The following is a 27264-nucleotide window of genomic DNA, read 5'->3' on the forward strand; positions in this document are numbered from 1 at the left end:
TGTGTTTTCTCTCTGGTTGTAAGGGTGACAGGGCACCGATACCCTCTAATGGCGATAGAGCACAGATACCCTCTAATGGCGACAGGGCACATATTCCCTTTAATGATATTAATGCGAAACAGAGAGACTGTGCCCGGGTTAGCTACCAGACACGTCGGGTTGGCTTGATAACCGATAGATGATATCATCAGCCATAGGGCAGGCATTCATCATTTGCGTATATTTGAATTGTTTGGGTGTGCCTATTTGTTTTGGATTTCTACATCATATATGATATGTTACCTGATTATGTGCTACTTGTTCTACTTGTACCTTATTTGTGTATTACTTGTCTGTATTGCTTGTGTTTGTACAACTGAGAGGCCCCTCATGCTGGTGTCGGTGGATGTTGAGGGCAGTTCTTGATGAGATAAATTGATGATGTGATTGCATGATGACGATGATTATTGAATGAGATAATTTGAGCTCCCTGGATAGACGCAGTGATGTGGTTTCACTAGCTCCAGGTGAGGGTATGATGTATTGATATAGAATTGCTGAGGCAGAACAACTGGTGATGGTTTTGTTTATGATTTTGAGTCTGATTCGTGGAAGAGTTAGCGAGTTGGAAAACATGTGAAACATGAATTAGATTTAGCACTCTCTTATGACAGTTGCCTATTCATGGATTAGCAGAACATAGGATGGATAATTGGTGAAGAAGTTTAGGATGCTTAGTGAGTTTTTATTGCAGTGCATTGTATTTATTTGGCACTTTTACCGTACTGGGAACCCATGGGCCCAGGATTTTCATTCCGTATATATCTCTTATTTTTTAGATACAGGTCCAGGTGCTCAGAAGTGAGTTGTGGGTCGTCTGAGAGACGGCAAAGATCTTTATTTTCTCTACTTTGTGTTTTGCTTAGAATCTCTCCACCTTTGTTTTGAGAAGATTATATTATGTATTGAACTCTTTTGAACTTGCCTATAGAGGCCCTCATGTTTCCTTTGGGAGAGATTAGGATATACTGTTGTCAACTACTTTCATTCTGTACCCTAGCCAGCCTAAACTTCGCGGGTCGCGACTAGTGGATATTTACTTATATTATATATATATATATCTATCTGTTATCTATCTCTAAATCTCCATTATGCCTTGTCCGTATATCACTTTCAGCTTCACGGTTTATCTTTTTGTTGTCAAAACGTGAGTGATACATCTTCGCAATTTTATTCCTACTCCTTTTAGGCTTCTCGATTAATACTCCTTTCATAATTACCTATATTTATATATTAAAAATCCACCTGAGAGTCGTACCACCGTAATATCATTGACTTATGACTCGAGCATAAGGATTTGAATATTAGGGTGTTACATTATGGTATCAGATCAGTTCGTCCTCGTGAGCCTGAGGGATGAAACTGCTTATGCTTCAATGCATACTCTGAGTCTGTGCCTGTGCTAGTTAGGGTAACCGATATATTTAACATGAAGTCCATGAGTGTACCTTTGGTACTTTAAAGCACTATACTTCCAATATTGAGACTGATCAACTTGATATCAATTGTTTGGTGTGTATAGGAACCAGATGGCGCCTCGTGGACCCGGTTGGGGACGTGAAAGAGATCGTACTATTACGCAGGAACCGAAAATCAACCCGAATAACCCGATAAACCTTATGATGGCGTTGGAGAATATGGTTGCTGCTATGCAGGCCACTGCGGAGGCTCTTGGGCAATAGATAAACAATAATGGCAATGGCAGAAGTGGAGCTCAGGGCCCGATGACACTGCAACTTTCTTAAAGGTTAATCCACCTAAGTTCAAGGGAACCACCAATTCGACTGAAGCTGACACCTGGTTTCAGGCCATGGAGCAAGCACTGCAAGCACAGTTGGTGCCTGAAGAGCAGTGTGTTGAATTTGCTACCTATCTGCTCACGAGAGAAGCATCGCATTGGTGGTAAGGGGCTCGACGTCTCCTGCAGCAGGGGAATGATCCTATCACCTGGGGTGCCTTCCAAGTGAAATTTTATAAGAAGTACTTCCCGAATTTTTCTAGGACGGCCAAGGAACTCAAATTACTACAGCTGAAGCAGGGTACCATGTCCGTATCTGAATATACAGATAAATTTGAGGAGCTATTCAGGTTTTCTCGTATGTGTCAGGGAGCTCCGGGAGACTTCGAGGAATGAAAGTGTATTAAGTATGAGGGAGGACTTCGAAGTGACATCCTGAGCTCCGTTGGACCGATGGAGATTAGGGTATTCTTCGAACTTGTGAACAAGAGCCACATTGTTGAAGAATGTGTAAGGAAGGCTGCTGAGGCGGAGAATGACCGTCGGGAGTCCCACCGCAGGGAGCACAACCAAGGATACGCAACAAGGGGTCAAGAGTTTAAGAGAAGAGGATACCCACAACATTTTTTCCAAGGACAGAATAACCTTGCGACGAATGAGAATTCCCAAGGGAGTAGTAAGGGAAAACAGGCAGCGGCTGCTGCAGATGTTTTGAACTGTCAAAGATGCGAGGGTCATTACCCAAATAGGCCGTGCCGTTATGGTTCGGGTTTGTGTTAAAATTGCGGGAAGCTAGGACATTTGCTCAAAGATTGCCCACACCGGAAGAACCGGGGTACTGCCAGGTCCGATTCTCATGCCCGAGATAATTTTAAACTAGCAGTTGAATTTCTGACTTTCTTCATATCATTACTATGAAATATTCGTTCGTGGTGCATAACAAGTATTGATAATCGTAGAGTCTAAGTGGACGATTAGTCGAGGACCATTAGTTGCTGAGACGGAGCGATATCTAGTTAACTTAGAGGAGTAGCTAGACTCTTACAGGTTAAGAATAAGAGAGACATAGCAGAAGCGATTTGGATTATATTTAAGGGATCGGAAGTGTTGAGAACTGTACAGAGTTATTGTTCGAAACCCAGTGACAGTGAACTGCAAGAAATGAGAATAGAACTGATTCAACCTTTAGTCACTCATCGTTTGAGAGGCGAGTGAATATGAGACCAAATCCCTATACGAGAAATTTTTTTGAGACATCTCCCGAAGGAACAACAACAACAATCACCAAGGGAGGAGGTATGGAATGCAACCTCAGAATAAATTGACTTATAGGTGATGTGAAAGCTATCATTCGGGAACTCCGTGTTGAACTGGATTGGGACTTTGCTATAATTGTGGAGGAGCTGGACACATGTCCTGGAACTGTCCTGAGAAGGTCAACTGGAATACTTCCAAGGGCAACAACAAGGTCGTGTGTTCACTACGATGGCGGGGGATACCGCTAGATCCGACAGTTTGGGAAGAGGTAAGCGAAAGATTGGTAACAACGTGTTAAAAGTACGATTAAGTTGGTTTGTGGTTTTGGCTATCATAGATAGAAATCTAGTGAATGCCAGTCATACTAAGTGTGGTTGAGTACTTGAGGAAGTAAGTGATAGAGCTAGTACTAGACGAGAGATCAGAATAAAGCAGCAGAAACTTGCGGAAGTAGTAACACAGGATAGCTGCAAATAGGAGTTGTAAAAGTTTACTATAATATCTTAAGTTTGAATACTAGAAGGGTTAAGTGGGTTATTACAAGTAATAATCCCAAATAATTGGAATTGATTGCGGCTGCGAGCTTCGATGGTTCTAAAGGGATGAGGAAATCATCATTGATGCGTAATTGGATTTAGATGATGAGCGAGTGCAAGTGGTCGTGTTTGAGAGATGAGTACTATGATGTTTGGTCATAGTGACCTTGGATTTATATTGAGATTTATAATGATTGGTTTTGAAAGACCAATGTGAAAACCATTAAATTGAAATGCTGATGTGGTACTGAGATTGGTTTGAGGGCACCCGTGACGGGTGGTAAACTCCAGTTTTTAGGAGAGGTGCTGTCAAAATTTTCCAAGAATTTGAAAGAGTATTGGTTATAGTTTCGAGAATGACCTTTGATTTGAGTAACTTTAACAAAAGAGATGTGTTTCAAATACTTTTATAGATTATTAAAGGAAGCCGGATTCTTATGATTTTGTTAGCTTGTTATTTCAAACTCATTTGATTTCTAGAAATGAAAGGGATTTTTGATTGATGAGTTAGAGACTTTATAACAGCAAGTCATGTAGAAATTCGAGGGTTTGAGAATAAGAAAGTAAGTTTGGAGGTTATGCTTGGAGTTGAACTGAGATTAGAGGGAATTGGCTTGGCAGAGAGAGTGGATAGTGATGGAGTATGATTAAGGTGTGGTAATGATATTTGATTGATTATAGTGATGTGGGATAATGGCTATGATTAACGATGATGGAAATATTATTGATGACATGATTTGAGATTTAATAGGGTGTGAGATGATGAGACGATAAAAGTAAGGAACGAGGCTGTTGGTCGGCATTGAACGAATGACCGAGACCCTCGGAGATAGAGAAATTAGAGCACGGCAACAGAAGCACGCAAAGTAAAAAGACCTTGGAACTGTTATGCGTTGGATATAAAGGCAGACTACGCTCGCGTACTCGCAGTGATTGATGGAATTTTCCAAGGCAAAAATTTCTGTTAGGGAGGTAGAATGTAAAACTCGGTCTAACCGAAATTAATTAAATAATAAGTTAAATAGGAGCGAATATGGTTGGAAGATTTGGCAATTGGAATTTGATAATTTAAATATGATATTTGGATTCAGTGAATTTTTCTGAGTCGGAAAACATAGTTTTCTGCGTAAAAGCGCGCAGTGGAATTTTGTCCGGCAGTACCGGCTAAGATCTGTCTGGTACTGCAGCTGAGAAAATTGATTATGAGTAAATAAGATTAAGAGATGAGGAATTATAATTAGGGGAGGTAGAAATATTTAAAGTACAATTTAGAGCGCTAATCTTAAGGGGTTTTGGCCCAAAATTGGGCCAACGGACAAAAATAAGTGAACCGTGCCTAAGTGGGCCTAAGACCCAACATATATAAACATTAGTTATGAGCATTTCAGCTCATTTTACCCTAAAAATAGTAGGAGGGGCACTGATTTGGGAAGAGAGAAGAAAAGAGAGAAAACCTAACTCTCTTTGATCTTCAAACCACCATAACTTGAGCTACGGAGCTCCGATTAACGAGCCGTTTGCGGCTACGCATCACTCTTTTCATCCTCTATAATTTTATCTAAGTTTTGTGGTGAGTATTTCATTCATCTCTGCCCATATTTCGAAATTCTCCACTGTTACATGTTTTTGGGTAGTTAGTGTTGAAATCTTGTGATTTTGGGTGTTTAGGGTTACTCCAACATGGATTCTAAGTGGGTTCTATCCCTATTTAATATGGGCCGAGGTAAGAAGTACTCAAAACTTTATTTTTTTATCATTTTCATGAGCCCTAGATTGATGTATATATGTGAAATTGGTTATGTTAGTGTATTTGGTGATTTTGATGCACAATTGGGAGGTTGGTGTTGCTTGTGGAGCTTTGGTGAGGCTTAGAGCTAAGGGTTGGTGGAGACTTCCATAGAAGAGGCTCAATTGGTTTGGCTACAAGAGGTACGGTTTAAGTTTCATTTAAGTACCGTGTGGTGTGATAAGAATTCCTAGGCTAGATGCCCCTAGGATTAACTTTAGATTGTGTAAATGGTTAGTGCTAATATGCATAGTTGATATGTATTATGAATTAATAATTGAGTTAAGGATTGTGTGACCTTGTATGTTTAGTGTGTTGAGAATTTGATGAATTGGATAATGAATATTGATTTGTGGAATATACATTTAAACTGTGAATTTGGGCCGGAGGCCGGAAAGAGGTAAGTAAGGTAAGTTGACGTGTATGTTGTGTGATAACATGAGTGATTGGATGGATTCTAGACATTGAATGTGTGAATGATTGGTTTGGTTATTGAATAATATGGGTTGAGGAATTTAAGAGTGGAATTTGATGGTTTTGGGTGAAATGGTGTAGATGAGGTAGGTTTGGTTTTGGTTGAGTGTAATTATATGGATGTGATTCGGTTGTGGTTATTTGGATGAGTGGAAACGAATTTGGCTTGGGAACATTGGAAAAATTGATGATTTCTATATTTGGGCAAAAACTTATTTTTGACTAACTTCGGCGTGCCGTATTTCGGTCCACGGAGTTTGGAATTCTTCAAAATTGGAATTTTATGAAAGTTTATTCAACGATCTTTCCAAAAATTTAGAAATGTTTTAAAAAGGAGTTTTGTAGAAGTTATGTGTGTTGGAAGTTTGGGGTTTGAAACAGTAAATTCTACAGCTTTTTAACTTAGTAAAATTTTTGGCAGAACGCTCACCTGCGCGTAGGCGTGGCCGACAAGCACGCATCGTTTTTGAAAATGCACCATCCACGCGTGCGCATGGCCCACGCGTATGCGTCGATGTGCTACACCAATTGTCCAGCCAAATTCCCGAAAGTTGTGCGAGAAGCGTGCTGGCTTTGTGCGTAGGGCACAAAACCCACCCACGCGTACGCGTGACGCATACGCGTCACTTGGCTTTCCTTTCATCCACGCGTACGCGTGGGCGACGCATACGTGTCAATGGACTTTTTGGCGTTCCACACGTGTGCGTGGGCGACGCATACGCGTCGATGGACTTTTTCGCGTTCCAAACGTGCGCGTGCACGACGCGCACGCAACGCGCACGCGTGACCCTGTTTTCACCCAAAGGTTGATTTTTTTTAAGTTGTTAAAGCCAAATTCTAGACTCCTAAGTCTCTATTCTCACCCTCTATGTCCTAAATCCTTATAGTATGCCTAGTAATGAAAAGAGGCTAGGACATGTGATCACTTGTGGATGAAGCAAGTGAGATTAATGTTGATTTATGATTAATAATGACTGTATGCGTTGCTGAGGGTGATGATAGAAATGCGGTGTATGTTGTGAGCCAAAGGGCTGTATTTGATGGTGATTTTTGGCTGGTTATGGGTCATGCCATGAGCCGGATGGTTGCAATAAGAATTGAGTTTTGGCGAAGTATGTATATGTATATGATTAATGATCAAATGTGGAATGTGATGCGTGACCCCGGATAGTAGGCAGTGGCATCGTCAACTTGCTCCGGGTATGAGACGAGGAAAGAGGATTATGATAATGAGTTTAATTATGGATTTTTGAATAATGTGTATTTGTGATACCTGGGTAGTAGCAAGGGTTGTGATTTGTTCCGCTTACTCTAGGCTAATGTTTGAGGTTTGATAACAACAATGATTGATTGCAGACGCCTTAACATGTGGCGAGAATGCCAGAGATGCATATATGATTAATGAACAAATATGATAAATGAATAATGATGGAAAATGTTGAATGTGAGTATGCTTGTGTTTTCTCTCTGGTTGTAAGGGTGACAGGGCACCGATACCCTCTAATGGCGACAGGGCACAGATACCCTCTAATGGCGATAGGGCACAAATTTCCTCTAATTATATTAATGCGCAACAGAGAGACTGTGCCCGGGTTAGCTACCGGACACGTCGCGTTGGCTTGATAACCGACAGATGATATAATCAGCCATAGGGCAGGCATTCATCATTTGCGTATGTTTGAATTGTTTGGGTTTGCCTATTTATTTCGGATTTCTACATCATATATGCTATGTTACCTGATTATGTGCTACTTGTTCTACTTGTACCTTATTTGTGTATTACTTGCCTGTATTGCTTGTGTTTGTACAATTGAGAGGCCCCTCATGCTGGTGTCAGTGGATGTTGAGGGTTGTTCTTGATGAGATGAATTGATGATGCGATTGCATGATGATGATGATTATTGAATGAGATAATTTGAGCTCCCTGGGTAGACGCAGTGATGTGGTTTCATTAGCTCTAGGTGAGGGTATGATGTATTGATATAAAATTACTGAGGCAAAATAACTGGTGATGGTTTTGTTTATGATTTTGAGTCTAATTCGTGGAAGAGTTAGCGAGTTGGGAAACATGTGAAACATGAATTAGATTTAGCACTCCCGTATGACAGTTGCCTATTCATGGATTAGCGAGAACATAGGATGGATAATTGGTGAAGAAGTTTATGATACTTAGTGAGTTTTTATTGCAGTGCATTGTATTTATTTGGCACTTTTACCGTACTGGGAACCCATGGGCCCAGGGTTCTCATTCCGTATATATCTCTTGTTTTTCAGATACAGGTCCAGGTGCTCAGAAGTGAGTTGTGGGTCGTCTGAGAGACGGAGAATATCTTTATTTTCTCTACTTTGTGTTTTGCTTAGAATCTCTCCACCTTTGTTTTGAAAAGATTATATTATGTATTGCACTCTTTTGAACTTGCCTATAGAGGCTCTCATATTTCCTTTGGGAGAGATTAGGATGTACTGTTGTCAACTACTTTCATTCTATACCCTAGCCGGCCTAAACTTCGTGGGTCGCGACTAGTGGCTATTTACTTATGTTATATATATCTATCTGTTTTCTATTTCTAAATCTCCTTTATGCCTTGTTCGTATATCACTTTCGGCTTCACAGTTTATCTTTTTGTTGTCGAAACGTGAGTGATACGTCTTCTTGATTTTATTCCTACTCCTTTCAGGCTTCTCGATTAATACTCCTTTCGAAATTACCTATATTTATATATTAAAAATCCACCTGAGAGTCATACCACCGTAATATCATTGACTTATGACTCGAGCATAAGGATTTGAATATTAGGGTGTTATACTAAACCTAAGTATAATCAAAATCAGTAAACATGATAATCAAATTTAGTAGTCAAATATAAAAAGAGGGAAAATAAAATGAAATCTCCACACATTCATAGAATTAGTATCATCATCTGATCTAAGTAAATGCAAAAAATTGCAAATATAGCTTTACAATTTTTCTTGAAAGTTGGATTTGTCTTCTTTAGTGGATCAAATTTTGATCTTTGATAACCAACTCTAGAGCATACCAAGATTTGGTATGTAATTTGTCTATTTTGATCCCACTTAATGGTTCTTATATTCCATGAAAAACCAACTCTCTTTACATAATTGGTATAAAAAGTTTCATAATCTTTCATATAAAAAAATATCATTCCTATGCTTGGAACAACCTAAAAGATGAATAATAAAAAATTTAAAATAAAATCAAGAATAAAAAGTAATAAAAAATTAAAATCAAATTAGAGCCATCTGCATATGTAAAATGTTCTCAATGGCTTACCAAAATTTTTAAACATGCAAACTACCAATTTGACTCCAATCTAGGGGCTAAACAATTTTTTCATTACATAAATTTATAACATAAATTTTCTAGGATGCAATCACACAAGGTACATGATGTAATTGGGAGATGTTTCTTTCTGAAACCAAATAAAAGGATCCAAATGACATAATGAAACCACAAATCAAAAGCATTTGTATAACTAGATACACAAATCTCCAAAACTCAACACACAGAATACATGGATCAGTTAGAGCAACTAGACTCTCCATCAGAAACCAAATATGTAGTTAAACCATTCAGGAATAAAAAATAGATAATAAAAAAAATTAAAATCAAATCAGGAATGAAAAATGGATAATAAAAAAATTAAAATCAAATCAAGAATAAAAAATTAACATACAAAGTAAATTAAACACAAGTCTCATCATTTGAGCTTGTGGATTCCATTGAATCAAAAGTTATAATTAAAATCCTAAGATAACAAGAATCAGAAACAACGTTGAGAAGAGCTTTTGTGAACTGCAGGATCGAAGCAGAGCAGAGGAAAGCGTGGAGAAGAGAAGAAAACGATGAGTGAGGTTGGCGTGATCGAAGAGAAGTAAGGAGTGGGGTTGGTGCGATCGAAGAGAAGGGAAGTGAGGTGCATGCAATGGAACCCCCTCTGCCAAGAAGAGAAGAAATCGCGATTGAGAGAGGAGACTTTTGGCGCGATGAAGAAACTCCTAGTGCGTTGTATTATCTCTAAATTATCCTTATACGTAATCATATTTTCTACTGTATTTTAATGAGAGTAGATGAATTAGTGGCTAGAAAATGGTGTACAAATAGCATTTTTGAAGATTTTAAGACCACTTTAGTGGCTTTATACATCATCTCAATAACATCTATTATACCTTTAACTAATAGTATTGAGGGCCATTACTTTTTTAGATTTTGAACCAACAAACAGCCAGCATTTGAGAAGAAACAAGCGATAGAAGTAAAGCTTCACAATGCGCGTGTGAGACATTTAGGAAGGAATGATACTTGCTAGTTGAATGGTGGCTAAGTTTGATTAAAACTATTGGTTACTGAGACTTTTCATGTAAATAAATATGAATGTGACAAATTAATAAAAATGTGCTTACATGGCCTCTGTAATAAGTAGTGACCCAATGGGGTCGAGGGGCAACACCATTTTTTTTCTTGCAATCCCTCGCAAAGTTCTCATAATTGTAAGGGTTAGGTTCAAACATGGTATTGTTTCCTATGCTAATAAGTATCACCATTTCGCTACATTTTTGAATTTACAACAAAATATTATTAAATAAATATCATTTCTTAAGGTCAATAATAGGCTTGGAAGTTTGTGCTTGTTAAAGTGACACTTACCAGAGATGGTAAAAGTATATTTGGGTGCTTAAAGGACCAAAGTAAGTAATGGTGAAAGTATATTAGAGAGTGCATGCTAAAATCATTTACAAGAACTTGTTCTTTGACGAAAATTCAAGAATTTCAGTTGAGAGAGATGAGAGAGAAGGGGGGAGGGAGGGGGAGGAAGGAACACAAAGAAGGGTAGGACTAGGGAATCACATCAACATTTGAAGGATCCTAGGATTTGGAACTGAGAAGAGTACCATTGCTTAGAAAATGAATCTTTCTCCATTTTTGTCGATAATTTACCGGAAGATATTTCTGTAACACCCTAATATTTAAATCCTTATGCTCGAGTCATAAGTCAATGATATTACGGTGGTACGACTCTCAGGTGGATTTTTAATACATAAATATAAGTAAAATTGAAAGGAGTATTAATCAAGAAGCCTGAAAAGAGTAAACATAAAATCGCGAAGTCGTATCACTCACGTATCGACAACCAAAAGATAAAGCGTGAAGTCGAAAGTGATATACAGATAAGGCATAAAGGAGAATAAGAGAAGGACAGTATATAGATATATAACATAAGTAAATAGCCTTTAGTCACGACCCGCGAAGTTTAGGTCGGCTAGGGTACAGTATAACAGTAGTTGACAACAGAAACTCCTAATCTCTCCCAAAAGAAACATAATAGCCTCTATAGGTAAGTTCAAAAGAGTTCAATACATAATATAAGTTCTTCAAAATAAAGGTGGAGTGATTCTAAACAAAATATAAAGTAGAGAATGTAAAGATCTTCGCCATCTCTCAGATGAACCACAGCTCACTTCTGAGGGCCTGGACCTGTAACTGAAAAACAAGAGATATATACGGAATGAGAACCCCCGACCCATGGGTTCCTAGTACGGTAAAAGTGCCATATAAATACAATGTACTGCAATTAAAACTCACTAAGCATCTTAAACTTTCTTTCACCGAATATTCACCCTATGTTCTCGCTAATCCATAAACAAGCAACTTTCATAAGGAAATTCTAACTCTAAATCATATCTTTCATGCTTTTCAACTCTTTCTAACCCCCCAACGAATCAGAATCAGGGTCATAAACAAAACCATCACCAGTTATTTTTGTCTCAGCAATTCTATATCAATACTTCATACTCTCACTTGGAGCAAGTGAAATCACTTCACTATGTCTACCCAGGAAACTCAATTTATCTCAGTCAATAATCATCATTTCAAATTAATCATATCATTATTCCATTTTAACAAGAATAGCCCTCAGCGTCAACTGACACCAGCATGAGGGACCTCTCAATTGTACAAACACAATCAGTATAGACAAGTAATACACAATTAAGGTACAAGTAGAACAGATAGCATATAGTCAAGTAACATAGCATATATGATATAGCAATCCAAAACAAATAGGCAAACACAAACAATTCAAACATACGCAAATGATGTATGCCTGCCCTATGGCTGATGATATCATCTGTTGGTTATATAGCCAACCCGATATGTCCTGGTAGACCATGCACAGAAACACCCATTGCGGAGGAAGTAGGTTTGAGCTACGACCCCCTTGCTACTACCAGCTCAACCCAGAGCTAGTGGAATAACCACTATTGCGGCTACTACCTAGGCGGGTGTTTAAAAGCTCAACCTGGAGCGAGTGGATTCACTACTATTGTCGCTACTACCCAGGCATCATAATCTTTGACCTGGAGCAAGTGGGACAAACCACAACCCTTGCTACTACCCAGGATCTTAAAACATACATTCATTCAGTTCAGAATCAATCTTCATTGTTATCAAATCTCAAACATTAACCTGGAGCAAGCGGGACAAACCACCACCCTTGCTACTACCCAGATATCACAAATACACATTTATTCAAGACCCCATAATTAAACTCATTTATCATAATCCTCCTTCCACGTCTCATACCCGGAGCAAGTGGATAACGTCACTGCCTACTACCCGGGGTTACACATCACATTCAATATTTTCCATCATTATTCATTTATCACATCTATTCATTTAATCATATATGCATCTCCGACATACTCACCACATGTTCAAGCCTCCTTTATCAATTATAATCATTTAATCATTAATCATATACATATACATACTCAGCCATAACTCAATGCTTATCACAGCTATTCGGCTCATACTATACATAGCACTTTCACCATCATCCCTCAACAACTCATACAACTATCATTACTCATCATTCATCATTTATTCTCACTTTACTTCATCCACAAGTTATCACATATCCTAACTTCTTTTCATTACTAGGCATACTATAAAGATTTAGGACCTAGAGGATGAAAATAGAGGCTTAGAAGAATGAAATTCGGCTTTAAAAATTCAAAACCCAACTTTTTCTGAAAACAGAGTCACGCGTGCGCGTCGCCTACACGCACACGTGAAAAGCCAAAAAGTAGAATGACGCGTATGTGTCGCCCACACGTATGAGTGGATGGGAGAAAAGCCAAGTGACGCCCGCGCGTCTGTCACGCGTACACGTGGGTGCATTTTGTGCCCCACGCACAAAGCCAACGCAATTCTCGCACAAATCTCGAAAAATTGGATTAGCAATTAGATCAGCACATCGATGCGTACGCGTCAGCTAGGCGCACGCGTGGGTAGTGAACATTTGAAAACGACACGTGCGCGTCGGCCACGCCTACGCGTGGGAGTTCAAACCCCAAACTTCCAACACACATAACTTATTCTACAAAATTTCTTTTTCAACCATTTCTAAACCGTTGGAAAGATCGTTGAATAAACTTTCATAAAAGTCCAATTTTGAAGAATCCCAAACTTCGTGGACCGAGTTACGAACCGCCAAAGTTGGTCAAAAATCAGTTTTTACCCAAAACTAGAAAGCACCAATTTTTCCAATGTTCACAAACCAAATTCATTTTCACCCATCCAAATGACCACAACCCAACCACATTCACATAATTACACTCAACCAAAATCAAACCTACCTCATCTACACAATTTCACCCAAAACCATCAAATTCCACACTTCAATTCTTCAAACCTTATTATTCAATAACCAACCCAATTATTCACACATTCAATATCAAAAATCCATGCAATTACTTATATCATCACACAATACACACATCAACTTACCTTCCTTACCTCTTTCCGGCCTCCGGCCCAAAATTCACGGCATCGGCCCAAATTCATAATTTAATTGCATATTCCACAAACCAATACTCATTATCCAATTCATCAAATTCTTAACACACCAAACATATAATTCATACAATTTTCAACCCAATCATTAATTCACATTGCATATAAACTATGCACATTAGTACCAACCATTTACACAATCCAAACTTAATCCTAGAGACATCTAGCCTAGGAATTCTCATCACACCACACAGTACTTAAATGAACCTTAAACCGTACCTCTTGTAGCCAAACCAATTGAGCCTCTTCTTTGGAAGTCTCCACCAACCTTAACTCCAAGCCTCACCAAAGCTCCTCAAGTAACATCAATCTCCCAATTGTGCACCAAAATCACCAAATACTCTAACATAACCAATTTCACATATATACATTCACCTAGGGTTGATGAAATTGATAAATCACAAGGGTTTGAGCACTTCTTACCTCAGTCTATATGGAATAGGAATAGAACCCACTTAGAATCTATGTTAGAGTATTCCTAAACAACCAAAATCACAAGATTTTAATACTAGCTACCCCAAAAACACATACCAGTGGAAAATCTCGAAACCTGGCCAGAGATGAACGAAATACTCACCACAAAACTTGGATATAATTGTAGAGGATGAGAAGAGCAACACGTGGCCGTAAACGGCTCGTCAATCGGAGCTCCGTAGCTCAAGTTATGGTGATTTGAAGTTTGATGGAGATAGGATTTTCTCTCTTCTTCCTCCCTTCTCTATTTTAGCGCCCCAAGCCACTTTCATTAGGGTAAATGAGCTGAAATGCTCATAACTAATATTTATATATGTTGGTCTTGGGCCCACTTGGGCCCAGTTCACTTATTTTTGTCTATTGGCCTAATTTTGGGCCAAAACCTTCAAGATTAGAGCTTTAAATTGCATTTTAAATATTTCTACCTATCCTAATTATAAATCCTAATTTTTTAGGCTTATTCACTTATAATTAATTTTTTGAGCTGCAGTACCAGACAGATCTCAGCAAGTACTGTCGGTCAAAATTCCAGTGCACGTTTTTACTCAGAAAACTATGTTTTTCGACTCAGAAAAATTTACTGAATCCAAATATCATATTTAAATTACCAAATTCTAATTGCTAAATTTTCTAACCACGTTCGCTCCTATTTAATTTATTATTTAATTAATTACGATTTGACCAGATTTTACAATTTTGAAAAAGGAATTATTTCACTTATTCAACTAGACGAGAAGAATCAATGACATATATCTTTCTTGAAAATAGAAAAATGGTATGTTATATCTTTTTGCCTTTATAGGTACACGGCGAAAGGGGGCCTTGAAGGATATAAAGGACATGGATCGCATAAGATTACGGTAAGACAATATCAGTAAAAAAGTTGAAGTATAGAAGGACAATGAGGGAGAAGGAAAGAAGAGTGTACGTTCAAGAAAGAGCAAGGAATGTTGATGAGCATAAGCAGACTCAACGTGGGGACAATATAGTTACTCATGCTGGTGGGAAAGTGGCGATACAGAATACGAGGGTGAAGGACCTAAATAGAAATGGATGGATGAAGAAGGTTGAAGTGATAGTTGCACAAGAGAATATGGGTTGGCTAGCAAGGAGCATGGTCAGAGGGATGACCTCGGCCATAGATTTCAATGCATTAAAAAAGGCAGTTAGTAAGAATCTGCCTCAAGTTGTTCAAGTCTGGTAATTAGGTGCATATAAGGCACTATTAACTTTTGACTAGAATATTTTGGAGTGCCGTTGCATGTATGGTTCACAGAAACGTCCAAAATGATAGGAGGACAATAAGGGGGAAGTAGTACAGTGTGATGAAGTGACAGAATCAAGCTTATCATTCATCTTTGAAAGAGTTCAAATAGATACTTGTGTGTTTGATATGTTATTAGTGAATAGATTCACATAACAGTTGGCATTAATGGGTTTGATATTTTTGTAAAGGAGGTGAGACATGAGATATATAGAGCAAAGAGTATTATGATTGGTGAAAATTCTTGAACAATGAAGGATAACCATGATTTAAGTGACAGAGGTACGCCAGCAATATTGTTTGATCCAATGACTGAATTGGTGGTGGCAGGACCAAGGTATCACGGTAAAGAGAAGGGCAGAATAGTAATTCACGACATGTTTTTGAATGACTGGAATCAGGAGCAATTAAAATCACCCAAGATAAAAAAATAACTCGCTTAAATGCATTGAAGGAGATTGATGGATGCAAAAATTATGGGGATTATGGTTTGAGTTTGGAAAGGGACTCAGAAAGGACAGTTTTATTAGAAAATTTAAATTAGGATCATGGGGTCATACAGGTGGTATAAGGGCTGAAGCAAGTTATATGATGGGCCATTTATTTCCTAAGGAAATGGATAATAAGAGAAGTAATGATGGCATGAGTTGTTTAGGCCATCAAGGTTTTGGGCCAATAATTAATCAAATCACACATGGGTCAATTGAAAGAGGCATGTGGGTTGGAAAGTGGGCTGAGGCTGAGGCGGGTTGGACTGATGCAACCCGAGTTGATAAAAGACTTGTTGATGAAGATAGGAGCAACAACAGGGGTTCATCGAGGAGCAACACTAGGGGCTCTTCGAGGAGCAGCTCTTATGCGTCGTTGACTGACTGTTCTGCACAGTTGACGGCGAATGCGAACAACCGACGACTAGGAGTAGTGCCTGTTGGAGCCTCGAACCAGAACACCGTTGGCAATGAGAAAGTGGATGCGGGACAGACGAAGGTGGATGCGAGCAGTGACGTGGCGACCCGTAGAAGGTCATGGTGGAAGAAGAATGCCATGGTGATGCCTCGGTGCCTTTGAATCATGCCAGGGCGAGAAGTTCCATTTCGGCAGATGTAAGAAGTGAAGAAGATGTTATGATACCAACGGCAGTGGCAGATTGTAAGGAACAATGTGCAAATGGCAGAGGTTGTGACAATGAGGAGGATGGTTGTAGAACTAACCAAGTGCATGAAAACGTGATGTATGATGAAAAGTTGAAGTGGGCAGAATAGATGAAGGAAAATAGGAAGACTTGCGAGTTAGCAGCAGTGGAGTCTAGTGCAGTTTTACATGATGAAGAATGAGATATTATTGCAATACTTTAAGCTCAGAATGAAGAAATTACAAACAGAAGAAGGTTGGCGAAACAAAAAGAAAAAGTGAAAAGAAGCAGACCTAAGAACTGCAATTAGGTGTGTAAAAATATTTTTAAATAATTTATAGTTGTTGAAATATTAGGAAATTAGAAGGTGATAGAAAGTTGAGTATGGTGAAAGAACTGAAAAAGAAATTTAGATTGAACATGGTAGGATTGATTGAAAATAAGAGAGAGAGAGAGAGAAGTGTTGACTAAATTTGACATAATACGTATTTAGGGAAATGACATAGTGGGATGGGAATATGTGGAATCTGTAGGTACTTTAGGAGGTTTACTGTTAATGTGGGATAATATGTTGTTTAAAGTAAGTAATTGTTATAAAAGGCAGCAATGGCTGTATGTGAAGGGAGTGATGACTAATAATAATTTTAATTGTGTATTTTGCTTGGTGTACGGAGTGCATGTGTGAGCAGATAAACTTGAGTTGTAGGAGAAGTTAAGTTATATTGTGGGGTTGTGTCAAGTTCCTTTTTGCTTTATGAGAGACTTCAATAAAATAATGTAAGTAGAGGATAGGAAAGTAGCAAGTAGGTTACCGGTGTCTGCAGAAGAGTTCAAGAATTGGGTTCAGGATATGCAGCTGGTGGACTTACCTCTTAATGATCATAAGTTCACGTGGTTCAGGGGTTGATAGTGTAGCCGCATTGATAAGGTACTGGTGAGTGTAGACTGGATTGAAAAATTTCCTAGTACTCACCTGAGAGATAGACCTCGAGTGCTATTAGATCACTGTCCGTTGATTGTTGAAGATAAGACTATTTAGAAGTTTAGATTCTTGGTTCACACATGAGGGATTTTTGAGTATGGCAAAAGAGGAATGTAGGAACTTAGGGGATGTTCAATTCACAAGCAAGCTGAAGGCACTGATGATACTTTTGAGAAGATGGCATAGAGACAATTTTGGTGACATGGATAATAGAATAAAGAGATTTAAGGATGAGATAAAAAAGATTGATGATATGGTAAGTGATGGCGCATATGACAGTACTGTGGAGGCTAGACGCAAGGCCCTAGTGAGATGCTATGAAAAATAGTATATTTAGAAGAAAATTCATTGAAAACAAATATATTGGTCTCGGCATACATGAAATATAAAGATTTGTATCGGCAGAAATATATTCCAATTATTGGATTTCGGAAAGAACTAGTGATGAAGATTGATGGTGAAGAGGCTACAGCTCTAGAAGTAATGCCCTCTACTGAGGAAATTAAAGAGGTTGTTTAGAATTGTGAGTCGACGAAAGTTTTAGGTAATGACGAGTATAACATAAACTTTATCAAAAAGTGTTGGGATGAGATTGGTCATGAATTTACTATAGATGTATTAGGGTTTTTCCAAAGCGCGAAATTACCAACGGATGCGAATGTAAATTGGGTGACGTTAGCTCCAAAATTTGTGGGTGCCAAGGAGATCAAAGACCTCTAGCCTATCAGTATGGTTGGATGTGTGTACAAGGTGATATCATAGATATTGGTGAGAAGGATGAGCTCAGTGATACCAAGATTAGTGGGAGAGACATAGAGTGCTTTTGTGAACGGACAAAAAATACACAACGATGCATTCAGTGGTTGAGGATGCGCAATGCAAGAAGAAGGCGTCAATTATAAATCTAGATTTTCAAAAGGCATATGACAGAGTCAGATGGACATTTGTGGATATCATGTTACAAAAGATAGGCTTTGGTCATTGATAGAGGGCATGAATGAAGGAATGTGTAAGTATAGCCTCTATGTCAATTATGGTCAATAGGTCACCATCCAAGCCGTTCAAGATGGAGAAAGGTGTAAGACAAGGAGATCCTCTATCTCAATTCTTGTTTGTTCTTATTGTTGATGTATTGCACAAGATGGTGGGAGGGGCAGTCAGGAATGAGCATATATTTTCATTGTTGGTTGGGAGAGATAATATTAAACTGTCACATCTCCTGTTTGTGGATAACACTATTTTGTTTTGCCCACCAAAGACAGAGACAATTTTGAATTATAAGAGGCTCTTGCGGTATTTTGAACTCATGTCGGGCCTGAGTATTAACTTTGACAAGTCAAATTGATCTCGGTTAATTGTGAGGCGGAGTGGGTGACAAATATGTGTGGGTTACTAGGATGTACGGAAGCTGCTCTACCTGTGAGATACTTGGGGATATCCTTAGGAGCAAATCCTAGGCTGGTAAGGACCTAAAAATCGATTATAGATAAGGTGGAAGAGAAGCTCAGTCTTTGGAAAGTGAAGGTACTCAACAAAGATGGAAAGTTAGTTCTTATCAAGTCTGTGCGTAATAGCTTGCCAGTCTACTATCTTAGCTTATATAAGATGTTGAAGGGAGTTGCAGAGAAGCTTATTGCATTACAAAGGATATTTTTATGGAGTAAAGAGGATGGAAACAATGGTATGCCTCTTGTAAAATGGAAAATGGTGCAGGCACCAAAAAAGTTAGGTTGATTGGATGTGGGAGATGCGGTGATTAGGAATACATTGTATCTGTTTAAGTGGTGGTGGTGGTGTTTTTCAAAGGATGATTGTCCTTTGTGAAAGAAGATTGTATATTCTTGTAATGATTTAAATCCCAATATAATGTTATCAAATCAGTTACTACTTTCAAAAGGTAATCCATGAAAAGATATCTGTCAATTGAATTTCGAGAAACAACGGGTGAAAGAAGATGATTAGTGGGCTGTCTATGAAAATTGGGGATGGGAGAAGAACTCGTTTTTGGAAAGATAATTTGTTACAAGGGGTCCTTAAAAGAGAGTTTTTTTAGGCTTTTCTCTATTTCAAACCAGCAAGGATCTGTTATAGGAGATTGTAGATTTTGGGATGGGTTATAGTAGATATGAAATTTCCATCGGAGGAGAAAGTTGTTCCAATAGAAATTGGCACTTGTTAACCAACTTCACGAAAGGATAAGGCTAGTTAAATTATCAACTGGTAGGAAGGATAGAGTAGTGTTAAAATTTGATAAAAAAAAAAAGTATTTTTCTACTAACTCCTTTGTGCAGCTATTACAGACAAAGACTATCTTAGAGGAAGTCACACGTTATAGCTTCACTAGTTTAATTTGGAGAGGCTTGGTCTTGCCAAGAATTGAGCTTTTTGCATGTTTTGTTTTAGTGGGAAAGGTGAATACTGATGAGCGGATAATTTATACGCTTTTTGGCATTATTTTCAGTACGTTTTTAGTATATTTTAGTTAGTTTTTATTATATTTTTATTAGTTTTTAGTTAAAATTCACTTTTCTGGGCTTTACTATGAGTTTGTGTGTTTTTCTGTGATTTCAGGTATTTTCTGGCTGAAATTGAGGATCCTGAGCAAAAATCTGATTCAGAGGCTGAAAAGGACTGCAGATGCTGTTGGATTCTGACCTCCCTGCACTCGAAGTGGATTTTCTAGAGCTACAGAAGCCCAATTGGCGCACTCTCAACGACGTTGGAATGTAGACATCCTGGGCTTTCCAGCAATGTATAATAGTCCATACTTTGCCCGAGATTTGATGGCCCAAACCGGCGTTGCAAATCAGCTTCAGGATTCCCAGCGTTTAACGCTGGAACTGGCATAAAAATTGGAGTTAAACGCCCAAACTGGCATAAAAGCTGGCGTTTAACTCCAGAAAGAGTCTCTACACGAAAGTGCTTCAATGCTCAGCCCAAGCACACACCAAGTGGGCCCTGAAGTGGATTTTTCTGTCATTTACTCATTTCTGTAAACCCTACATTACTAGTTCACTATTAATAGGATCTTTTGACATGGTATCTGGACCTCATGACACTTTACACGTTTTACATTGTACCTTCTACGGCATGAGTCTCTAAACCCCATTGTTGGGGGTGAGGAGCTCTGCTGTGTCTTGATGGATTAATGCAATTACTACTGTTTTTCATTCAATCACGCTTGCTTCTATTCTAAGATATCACTTGTTCCTGAACTTGATGAATGTGATGATCCGTGACACTCATCATCATTCTCACCTATGAACGTGTGCCTGACAACCACCTCCGTTCTACCTTAGATTGAGTAGATATCTCTTAGATTCCTTAATCAGAATCTTCGTGGTATAAGCTAGAATTGATGGCGGCATTCAAGAGAATCCGGAAGGTCTAAACCTTGTCTGTGGTATTCTGAGTAGGATTCAAGGATTGAATGGCTGTGACGAGCTTCAAACTTCTGAAGGCTGGGCGTTAGTGACAGACGCAAAAGAATCATTGGATTCTATTCCAACCTGATTGAGGACCGACAGATGATTAGCCGTGCTGTGACAGAGCGCGTTGAATATTTTCACTGAGAGGATGTGAGGTAGCCATTGACAACAGTGAAACCGTACATACAGCTTGCCATGGAAGGAGTCTTGCATGCATGAAGAAGAAGACAGTAGGAAAGCAGAGATTCAGAAGATAGAGCATCTCCAAAACCTCAACTTGTTCTCCATTACTGCAAAACAAGTACTTATTTCATGTTCTTTTACTTTTCACAATTAAACCTGATAATTATTGATATCCTGACTAAGAGTTACAAGATAACCATAGCTTGCTTCAAGCCGACAATCTCCGTGGGATCGACCCTTACTCACGTAAGGTATTACTTAGACGACCCAGTGCACTTGCTGGTTAGTTGTGCGGAATTGCAAAAGTGTGATTGCAATTTCGTGCACCAAGTTTTTGGCGCCGTTGCCGGGGATTGTTTCGAGTTTGGACAACTAACAGTTTATTTTGTTGCTTAGATTATGACTGTTTTATTTTGTTGGTTTAGAGTCTTTTATTTGAGTATAATTTCATATTTTAAGTTTGGTGTCAATTGCATGCTTTTGTTTTTCTTTTAATTTTTCGAAATTACTTGTTCTTAGTCCCTTTTTGATCTTTTAAAAATTCTAAGTTTGGTGTCTTCCTTGTGTTTTTCTTTAGGTTTTCGAAAATTCATGTTTGATTTTCTGAAAAATTTTAAGTTTGGTGTCTCTTTGTTGTTTTTATCTTTCCTCTTTTCAAAAAAAATATATATACATATATATCTTGATTACTATTCACATCAATTCCCTTTTCTCCATCATGGACATAAGTGGGAATGAACAGTCCAAAAGGACTCTGGGGTCATATGCTAACCCCATTACAGCTGCATATGGGAATAGCATTTGTATACCTCCCATTAAAGCTAGAAGCTTTGAGCTAAATCCTCAACTCATTATCATGGTGCAGCAAAATTGCCAGTATTCCGGTCTTCCACAGGAAGAACCTACAGAGTTTCTGGCACAGTTCTTACAACTTGCTGACACAGTACGTGATAAAGAGGTAGATCAGGATGTCTACAGATTATTACTATTTCCATTTGCTGTAAAAGATCAAGCTAAGAGGTGGTTAAATAACCAACCCACAGCAAGCATAAAAACATGGAGACAGTTATCAGACAAATTCCTGAATCACTTTTACCCTCCAAAAAGGATGACACAGCTAAGGCTGGACATCCAAGGCTTTAAACAAGAGGATAATGAATCCCTTTATAATGCTTGGGAGAGGTATAGAGGTATGCTAAGAAAATGCCCCTCTGAAATGTTTTCAGAGTGGGTACAGTTAGACATCTTCTACTATGGGCTTACAGAAAAAGCTCAGATGTCTCTAGACCACTCAGCAGGTGGATCTATACATATGAGGAAGACGATTGAGGAGGCTCAAGAGCTTATAGATACTGTTGCTGGAAATCAACATTTGTACTCTAGCAATGAGTTCTCCACAAAAGAAGAAGTTATGGCAGTAGCCACTGATCCTAATCCTCAAGAACAGATGATTGAGCTTAATCAGCAGTTACACCTGATAGCAAAACAGTTAGCAGAATTTAAAGAGATGCTCCAAGAGACTAAAATTGCTAACAAGAACATAGAATTATAGTTGAATCAGACAAAACAGCAGCTATCTAAACAGATAACACAATGATGCCAAGCAGTTCAACTGAGGAGTGGGAAGACATTGAATAACACTGCTCAAAGTAGCAAAAAGCCAACAAAGGAACAATTGACAGAGGATAGCCAAACCACTATCCAAAATCCCTCTGAGGACAGTAAGAGCCCAGAGAGGAATACTCTTGACGTTCAAACGCCAGAAAAGGGGGGAAAGCTGGCGTTAAACGCCCATTCCCTGCCCAGTTATGGTGTTCAAACGCCAGAAAAGGGGGAAAAGTTGGCGTTAAACGCCCATTTTCCACCCAATCCTGGCATTCAAACGCCAATGGGGAATCAGACACCTGAGAGTGCTGATAGTAACCCCTCTAAAAAGGCTTCTCCAACCACTTCTGTAAGGAATAGACCTGTAGCAACCAAGGTTGAAGAATACAAAGCCAAGATGCCTTATCCTCAGAAACTCCGCCAAGCGGAGCAGGATAAGCAATTTGCCCGCTTTGCAGACTATCTAAGGACTCTTGAAATAAAGATTCCGTTTGCAGAGGCACTTGAGCAAATACCTTCTTATGCTAAGTTCATGAAAGAGATCTTAAGTCATAAGAAGGATTGGAGAGAAACTGAAAAAGTATTTCTCACTGAAGAATGCAGTGCAGTCATTCTAAAAAGCTTACCAGAAAAGCTTCAAGATCCAGGAAGCTTTATGATATCATGCACATTAGAAGGTGCTTACACCAAGATAGCCCTGTGTGACCTTGGAGCAAGCATCAATCTAATACCTGCATCCACTATCAGAAAGCTTGGGTTGACTGAAGAAGTCAAACCAACCCGGATATGCCTCCAACTTGCTGATGGCTCCATTAAATATCCATCAGGCATAATTGAGGACATGATTGTCAAGGTTGGGCCATTTGCCTTGCCAACTGACTTTGTAGTGCTGAAAATGGAGGAGCACAAGAGTGCAACTCTCATTCTAGGAAGACCTTTCCTAGCAACTGGACGAACTCTCATTGATGTACAAAAAGGGAAAGTAACCCTGAGAGTCAATGAGGATGAGTTCAAGTTGAATGCTGTAAAAGCTATGCAGCATCCAGACACACCAAATGACTGCATGGGCGCTGACATTATTGACTCTTTGGTGGAAGAGATCAATATGACTGAAAGTCTAGAATCAGAGCTTGAGGACATCTTCAAGGATGCTCAGCCTGATCAGGAAGAACCAGAGGAAACAAAAGAATTTTTGAAAATTCCTCAGGAGGAGGATAAGCCTCCCAAACCTGAACTCAAACCACTACCACCATCCCTGAAGTATGCATTTCTGGGAGAGGGTGACACTTTTCCAGTGATTATAAGCTCTGCTTTAAATCCATAGGAAGAGGAAGCACTGATTCAAGTGCTAAGGACACACAAGACAGCTCTTGGGTGGTCCATAAGTGATCTTAAGGGCATTAACCCAGCAAGATGCATGCACAAGATCCTATTGGAGGATAATGCCAAACCAGTTGTCCAACCACAAAGGCGGCTCAATCCAGCCATGAAGGAGGTGGTGCAGAAAGAGGTCACTAAATTACTAGAGGCTGGGATTATTTATCCTATTTCTGATAGCCCCTGGGTGAGCCCTGTCCAAGTTGTCCCCAAGAAGGGAGGCATGACAGTAGTTCATAATGAAAAAAATGAACTGGTTCCTACAAGAACAGTCACAGGGTGGCGTATGTGTATTGACTACAGAAGGCTCAATACAGCCACCAGAAAGGATCATTTTCCTTTACCATTCATAGACCAAATGCTAGAAAGGCTAGCTGGTCATGATTATTACTGTTTTTTGGATGGCTATTCAGGCTACAACCAAATTGCAGTAGATCCTCAAGATCAAGAGAAAACAGCATTCACTTGCCCTTCTGGCGTGTTTGCCTACAGGAGGATGCCTTTTGGTCTGTGTAATGCTCCTGCAACTTTTCAGAGATGCATGCTATCCATCTTTTCTGATATGGTGGAGAAATTCCTAGAAGTCTTCATGGATGACTTCTCAGTATATGGAGACTCATTCAGCTCCTGTCTTAACCACCTAGCACTTGTCCTGAAAAGGTGCCAAGAGACTAACCTGGTTTTAAACTGGGAGAAATGTCACTTTATGGTGACTGAAGGAATTGTCCTTGGGCACAAAATTTCAAGCAGGGGAATAGAGGTGGATAAGGCAAAGGTAGAGGTAATTGAAAAATTACCGCCACCTGCCAATGTTAAGGCAATCAGAAGCTTTTTGGGGCATGCAGGATTCTACAGAAGGTTTATAAAGGATTTTTCGAAAATTGCAAAACCTCTGAGCAACCTGCTAGCTGCTGACACACCATTTGTGTTTGACACACAGTGTTTGCAGGCATTTGAGACCCTGAAAGCCAAGCTGGTCACAGCACCAGTCATCTCTGCACCAGACTGGACATTACCATTCGAATTAATGTGTGATGCCAGTGACCATGCCATTGGTGCAGTGTTGGGACAGAGGCATAACAAGCTTCTGTACGTTATTTATTATGCCAACCGTGTTCTAAATGACGCATAGAAGAATTACACAACCACAGAAAAAGAGTTACTTGCAATGGTCTATGCCATTGACAAATTTAGATCCTATTTAGTAGGATCAAAGGTGATTGTGTACACTGACCATGCTGCTCTCAAGTACTTACTCACAAAGCAGGATTCAAAACCCAGGCTCATAAGATGGGTGTTGCTTCTGCAAGAGTTTGATATAGAAATAAGAGACAGAAAAGGGACAGAGAACCAAGTAGCTGATCATCTGTCTCGAATAGAACCAGTAGCTGGGGCGTCCCTCCCTTCTACTGAGATCTCTGAGACTTTCCCAGATGAGCAACTCTTTGCCATTCAGGAAGCTCCATGGTTTGCAGATATTGCAAATTATAAAGCTGTGAGGTTCATACCCCAGGAGTACAGCAGAGTGCAAAGAAAGAAATTAATTTCAAATGCCAAGTACTACCTATGGGATGAGCCATATCTCTTTAAGAGATGTGCAGACGGAATAATCCGCAGATGTGTACCCAGAGAGGAAGCACAAAGAATCCTGTGGCATTGCCATGGATCACAATATGGAGGACACTTTGGAGGTGAGCGAACAGCAACCAAGGTCCTCCAATGCGGATTCTACTGGCCTACTCTCTACAGAGATGCCCGAGAGTTTGTGCGTAACTGTGACAGTTGCCAAAGAGCTGGTAACTTGCCTCATGGTTACGCCATGCCTCAGCAAGGGATCTTAGAGATTGAATTGTTTGATGTATGGGGAATTGACTTCATGGGCCCCTTCCCACCATCATACGCAAACACTTATATTCTAGTGGCAGTAGACTATGTATCTAAATGGGTGGAAGCAATTGCCACACCCAATAATGATACCAAGACCGTGCTGAAATTCCTCTAGAAACACATCTTCAGCAGGTTTGGTATTCCCAGAGTACTGATCAGTGATGAGGGCACTCATTTCTGCAATAAAGAACTGTACTCTGCTATGGTTAGGTATGGAATTAGCCACAAAGTAGCAACTCCGTATCACCCACAGACAAATGGACAAGCTGAGGTCTCTAACAGAGAGCTCAAAAGAATCCTGGAATGGACTGTTATTGCCCGTAGAAAGGATTGGGCAAAGAGCTTGGATGATGCTCTGTGGGCATACAGAACAGCATACAAGACTCCTATAGGAACCTCTCCATACCAACTGGTGTATGGGAAGGCTTGTCATCTGCCCGTGGAACTGGAACATAAAGCCTACTGGGTAACCAGATTCCTAAACATGGATGCTAAGTTAGCTGGTGAAAAAAGATTGCTCCAGCTAAATGAGCTAGAGGAGTTCAGACTCAATGCCTTTGAAAATGCAAAAAATTATAAGAAAAAGGCAAAGAAGTGGCATGACAAGAAGTTGTCATCCAGAGTCTTTGAGCCAGGACAAAAAGTCCTGCTCTTCAACTCTAGGCTCAGATTGTTCCCAGGAAAACTTAAATCCCGCTGGAAGGGTCCGTATGTGATTACAGGAGTATCACCATATGGATATATTGAGCTTCAGGATACTGATTCTGACAAGAAGTTCATTGTTAATGGACAGAGGATCAAGCATTATCTTGAAAGCAATCTTGAGTAAGAATGCTCAAAACTGAGACTTGAGTGACTCTCAGTGAAGGTCCAGCTAAAGACAATAAAGAAGCGCATGCTGGGAGGCAACCCAGTGATTAGAAGGGTATCTGTTCTGTTTAGTCAAGGTTTGATACATATTCTTAAAGGGTAATTTTCAAAATTGAAGGAATTCACAGAGTTACAGAAGGATTCAGTGCAAAAAGCAGAGAAAAAGAGCTTGCTGGCGAAAAAACGCCAGTAAATGTGCCATTTTGGGCGTTAAATGCCAAAATGGGCACCATTCTGGGTGTTTAACGCCAGGTGTGCAGCATCCTGGGCGTTTAGCAAAACGCCCAGTGATAAAGGGATTTCTGGCGTTTAACGCCAGCCAGGATACCTGACTGGGCGTTAAACGCCCAAATAGGCCA

This window comes from Arachis stenosperma, chromosome 6 (genome assembly GCF_014773155.1).
Source record: "Arachis stenosperma cultivar V10309 chromosome 6, arast.V10309.gnm1.PFL2, whole genome shotgun sequence".
Lineage (NCBI taxonomy): Eukaryota > Viridiplantae > Streptophyta > Magnoliopsida > Fabales > Fabaceae > Arachis > Arachis stenosperma.